The sequence below is a fragment of the Cavia porcellus genome, unplaced genomic scaffold (genome assembly GCF_034190915.1).
Source record: "Cavia porcellus strain 051 isolate PalLab524CR breed Dunkin Hartley unplaced genomic scaffold, mCavPor4.1 scaffold_3, whole genome shotgun sequence".
Lineage (NCBI taxonomy): Eukaryota > Metazoa > Chordata > Mammalia > Rodentia > Caviidae > Cavia > Cavia porcellus.
Genome location: NW_026947486.1, coordinates 9,247,870 through 9,253,869, shown reverse-complemented (window position 1 = coordinate 9,253,869; position 6,000 = coordinate 9,247,870).

Sequence of the window (6,000 nt, the reverse complement as noted above, 5' to 3'; positions counted from 1 at the left end):
TAGTTTTAGTATTCAGTATTTTGACCCTGTCTTGCCTTGTTTAAAACAGTGGAAACTTGATAAAACAATCAATTTCAGAAATCTCAGATCATTATTTTATTAAGAAGACGCCCAATTTCTGTAATCAAATATGATAGTTTAAAAATGTACTTTCTCTTTGATAATCAGTTCAGTTGAGCCAATGCACTGAAACACATTTCCAAAGCCAGGCAAAAAATGACTTTGTGTAACTCATTTATTTCTTATGCTTTGATTCTCCTACTTTCTTTAATGATTGCAGATTTACAGTTTGTTAATAATTTAATTGGGATAAAATATTGTCTTGTTTACATTTTTTGTTGATGAGACAAAATACTTGACACCCAAAATGAAGAAAGGAACCGTTTATTCAGCTCATAGTTTGTGGAGATCTCAGTCCATACTTAGCTGGTTCCAAGGCAGGGCGGCAAGTATGAGGGACAACCATTTATAGCAGTGGCAATTGATAAGGGAAAAGGCAAGAACGAAGAGCATACCTCCTTCCTTCCCTTATATTGCGTGCCATCTACCTGTTCCTGGGTGGGTGCAGCATTTGTATCACCAACCCCAGTGCTAGGCAATGAGCCAATCACAAACTCTAGATTCAACCATCTTTGAAAGCCCCCCCCCCCGTGACCACATGAGGCTTTGGAAGGGCACCCAGACACAAACCATAGCAAATATATATATGTCTATGTGCACAACTAATGAGGAAACAGCTTAAGATATTTTTATACACACATGAGTACCACCACTGAGCTAATCAAGTGAAATTACTGACTCATAGGATGTACGTATGTTTGGTGCTTTAAATACTGCTATATACTTCAGCAATGTGGTCAAACCAGCTTATATTTCCACCAGCAGGATGTGAAAGTTTTAGCTGTTCCTTAAATTATCCTCACAGATTCTAGGAATTGTAATTTTTTACATTGTGGCCATTTGGGATGGGATGCCTCACTTTTGTGAGACTAGCTGAGCTACTGTCAATCAGTACAAAGGCAAGTCAGTGCTGCCTCTTAGCCTGGGATGGTTTTATACTACCAAATAGCTCAGGATTACTATATGGATTCATTTTTTTACTATATGTTAGGGTATTCTTAATTCATTGGAAGACAGCTTACAGAAATAACAAAAGAAAGAGTTTTATAATTACAAAAGCTCTTAGTAAAGCCACAGGAAGTAATTCCTTCAAACTAAAAGTTGGGTTCATGGCCAAAACTGAAGTGATACAAGAAAGGAAATAGCCTCTTTGGGGATCAGAAATGTGGTCATATTTAGAAGAAGGAAGAGATCATATATTACTTTCTGTAAATAACTGGACATCCTTACTTAAATATGTATAACTTCTTCCCAATGGCATTAAAAGGATTAATGATTTTTTTACTAAATTACTTAGATTTTGTTAAGTCAGAGAAACACAAATGTTTGTATATATAAAATTCTGCTGTTATTGAGCTTTAACTGGTGAAAAGAGGACATGGAAGCCATTAATAATTGTAACCAAATAGTTTCATTTCTGCAGTCTACTGTCAGCCCTAAGAGCAGGAAACTTTTTTGATCTATTAATCTGTAAGTCAGATTTGAAGATGAGAAATATATATTCGTTATCTTCTTAATCCTTTTCTTTAGCAAATCTCACCATCGAACCGCTTTGATTTGTCAATGAGGCTCTATTTCCAAAGGTACAATCTAATTTAAAATGAACAAGCTTTTAATTGCTTTCCTTGTACTAAGTAAGAGGATAAAGGATCTTGCATCAACTTCCATATTTATATTTCTTACCAAGTATCTTGCTTAAATTCTTATCTCTGTAACACTGAGGTTATATTAACCGTTTTGTCTTATTTTTTAAAATTAATTTTATTAGCATTCTTTTGATATACACAATGAATACATTTGTAACTGTACATCTTGATTCATTTTTCTCATTTCCCTCCCCTCCCTTCAACTCCTTTTCTCCTTATTTACAAAACCTTTGTTTCCATTTTTTCCTTCTAGTCTCTTCCTTTTCCTTTTCCCCTCCTTTCCTTCATCATCCTTTCCCTTATTTCCCTTTCCATTTGAACATTTTCTTCTTTCTTTCTTTTAAATACTCTCAGAGAAAAATTGAGGCAAAATGGTGAAGTCAGCAGTAACATGCCTTTCTTTTTACATGCTTCATGATAATTTCTTTTGGGTTTTATGAGACAGGATCTTAATATACAGTTCAAGCACCCTTTGAATTTACTATGTAGACCAGGCTGGCTTCGAACTCACAAACTCCTCATAAATGAGGGATTACAGATGTGTGCCACTTCTCTGGGTAGGCTTCAGGATATTTTCAAGTTTCAAATGCTTACTTTTTTCTTTGACTTTAAATTCAGATATGCATGTCCTGCCAGTTTTCTCTCGGCTCAAATCTACTTTCAATTCTGCTGCCCTAGTTCAGGGAACAAAATAGCCATGATATTAGTTTCTCAAATAAATCTATATGACAACACCAGATGAATCTTGATGAAATCCTGCTTTCATTGTGTCTCTCTTTTATGTCAAGATGTTTGATGGGCCCCCAAAACCTAAGGATCTGTTGTATATTCTTCACTGGTTAAAATTTTGTCAGATATTTGGTTCTTAGCTTTAAAGTTGTAGAAATGTCATTTTTTCAAAGTTTATCAATAGCTGAGCTCAAGAATTAACTCATAGCACCTATATAGCTAAGAAATCAATGGATAAATCAGAATGTATCATATTAATGTACAATATACAATTTTATAATATACTTGACTCAAAAACTGTCTTCGTAGAGTACTCCTGATGAGTAAGGCTTATCAAGGACTTCCTTTTGAATTTAGAATACAAGCCAAAATTCTTACCTTGCACTCAAGGGCCAACATGGGATAACATCTACTAAACTTTTCAAAATGGTCTCCTGCCCCTCTCTCCCTTGATCGCTATACTTTGGCTACATATACTGTGCTTTCTTCTTCCAGATCTTGAAGAAGGCAATCCCCTTTTCACCTCAGAGCCAAATGTACACCATTTTCTCCAGCTGGAATACTCTTTCCCTTCATTCTTCACTTAATTATATGGGAATCAAAAATTAAATACCTTAATTTCTTTTACTGACCTTAGTTAAAGAAATGTAATTTTTATAATGATATTTAATGAAAAGCCTTGAGGGGAGATAATCTTATTAGTATAAATTCTTTGAGAATTAATTCAAAGTGTCATCCTAGTTGTTAAATGCCTAGCAAGATGAGGAAGAGAACTTCACATTGGAGAAATAACCAGTTAGAGAAAAAGTGTTTTAAAGATGTACAATTTGTTCTTTGTTAATAGAATAAAACTCTCAGAGATATGTTGCATGACAAGGCTGATATATACAAACAATGTCTAGTGTAACCTCTTCTACTCATAAAACATTTATTATAAAGACTTAGAGTTGTTTACTCAAGTGAAAAATGTTTTTAGAATAAGAAAGGGAATGGATTCACTGAAGCTGTAAATGAACCTGCCATCCCTGCAGGTGACTACACCTGGAGAAGCACGCTATCACCTCAAACAAATCGGATCCAAATCCAATAAGAAGATTGGCTCTCTCAACTTTTCTTATCAGTCAGGGACTCAGTTTTTAAGTCACTCCCTTTGAAGAAGCTTGCTCTGGGTACTATTTTTTTAAAGCAACACTACTCAAATTTTGGAAAATGATTTGATAAAATTACAAATGTCCAGACCACCCTTTTTCATAAGCCAGAGCTTAGGTATTCTTAAAATTTCTCTAACTGATTCTGATACCTACCAAAAATATGTAGTTTTTCTTTCATCTCTTTATTTTCTATTGTATTTCCCTGTTTGTTTCCCATATACCACTTATCATGGTGTCTATTTACATGTGATTATCAGTCTCCCCCTACTAGACTATAAGCACCGTGAAGGCAGGATCATGTCTTTCTTATCAATTGCTGTCTTTTAAAGGCTTAACACAGTGCCTGGCACAAAGCTGAGGCTCAATAAATAGATGGCATGGTATGCAGAGAACCAAAACAAATTTCAACATGGAAAACCAGAGTCCTGGACTAGCCAGCTTCCCATTCCCCAACCAGCCTATGGGTAAATCAATCAAGCAGCTGTATTTGAAGGATCCCAGATAGTTTGCAGAGGAGCATCAACCCCATGACTTACCCCACCCAACTGAATATATTTCTATGTTAGGAACATCCCTATTTCTTACTTTTTTCTTTTTTCAAAATAAAGGAATTGACTGGATTATTTTAAAGCTCTGTTTCCAGTTTTAAAATTTATTTGCCTAATGAATTTGTTCCAGAAGGTAGTTGTGTTTGCATTTCCTCTGGGAATGAGTTTCACAACACTGATTAGAAACTTAAGTCTCATGTCACTAACATAAGTCAGTTGATGACAGAAAAGTTTGACCATTTTAGCCCATGACCAGGAATCCACTTCCATTTGACATGGCCTTCCTTCCCTCCTTCCTCTCTTCCTCTCTCCCTCCTTCTCTCCCTCCTCTCTCTCTCTCTCTCTCTCTCTCTCTCTCTCTCTCTCTTTATGTCTCTGTCTCTCTGTCTCTCTCTCTTTCTCTCCTCTTCTTTCTTTACTTCCTTTTTGTAATACTGGGAATTGAACTTAGGGTCTTTGCACTGAGCTACATTTTCAGCCCATTTAAAATTTTTAGACAGGGTCTCAAATCACTAAGTTGCCTAGGCTGGTCTCCAACTTGAGATTTTCCTGCATCAGTCTCACAGAATGTTGACCATGGCTTGTTTAGCAATAATTGATATTATTTTTCCTGAACAGTTATTAAGAGAAAATTTATTTGTAATATTTAAGAAACTGTGGAGTTAATTCTCAAATTCAATAATCTTTGTGATGTATTTGCTACAAAAAAGATGGGCAAACAACATCATTTCTAGTATTAGGATTTAAGGAATCTAGCAGAACCTGAGCTAAGACATCACAACCATCACTGAATTGTCTGTATATGACTTACTGGCTTCAAATACAAGGTAATATTGAGAAAACTCCTGATGTAAATTGTAGATGGCAAGATTCCCTACTAGATAATGGTGGTTTAAGTGAATTAAAAACAAAACACCTATTCAGGCTTATAAAATGCTAAGAAGAAAGGTATCCCCTTTGAGTGAACAATTTATTAAAAAGGCACACCTTCCTCCTGGCTGGAAAGGCTATAAGGAAACACAAGACTTGGTAACTGAAGTGAGGATCAGGTTCAAATTTTTGCCACATATTACACCTGTTTCTTTTGTACAGGACACAATTTACATGGCAGTATGTGATATTTCTAGTTGTCAGAGCCTGATTAGTGAGACTTGACTGGCTTTCCATTATTAAGTATGAACATTCATAGTTGTCAAAAGACATAAACACTCCCAAATTGTTGAATGGAACTGTATCTGTGTGCCTCTATTATGTCCAAATAAGACACTAATAAGAGTTTCCAAGACCAAAAGATCTAAAAAGGAAGTGTTCTATATACCTTCTCCATATACATTCTTTACTGATTTTTATTATATGGGAAGACTTGTCCTACAACTTTGGCAGTGGACCAATGGGCCCTTGGCATTTCAATTAATGTTCTAGGGTTACTTGCAGAGGAAGACTACCCTGGTACTGTCACTCTGATCCTTTGTGCCAGTTTTCCTACCCAGCAATTTTACAACAGCCAAATCATTAGCACAATATACATTAGAAATTTCTGACACTGAATTGTTTTTCTCAAGTACCTGGAAATTAATCATCAAAAAATAAAAACCAATAAAGAGTCTTTCCTAATATTGAAGTCATTACAGTGTAATCTCCTGTGGTTTCCATTTCCAATGTTACAAAGGAGAAAGCAGGGAAAAAAGCAATTCTTGGGCTAGTCATATTAATTAAATGGATAGAATTTCACACATATACCAAGGACACAAGTCATCACTAGTTTTTGTTAATCTCAGGATTGTCGTAGTTCCATTAAAAAAGAAT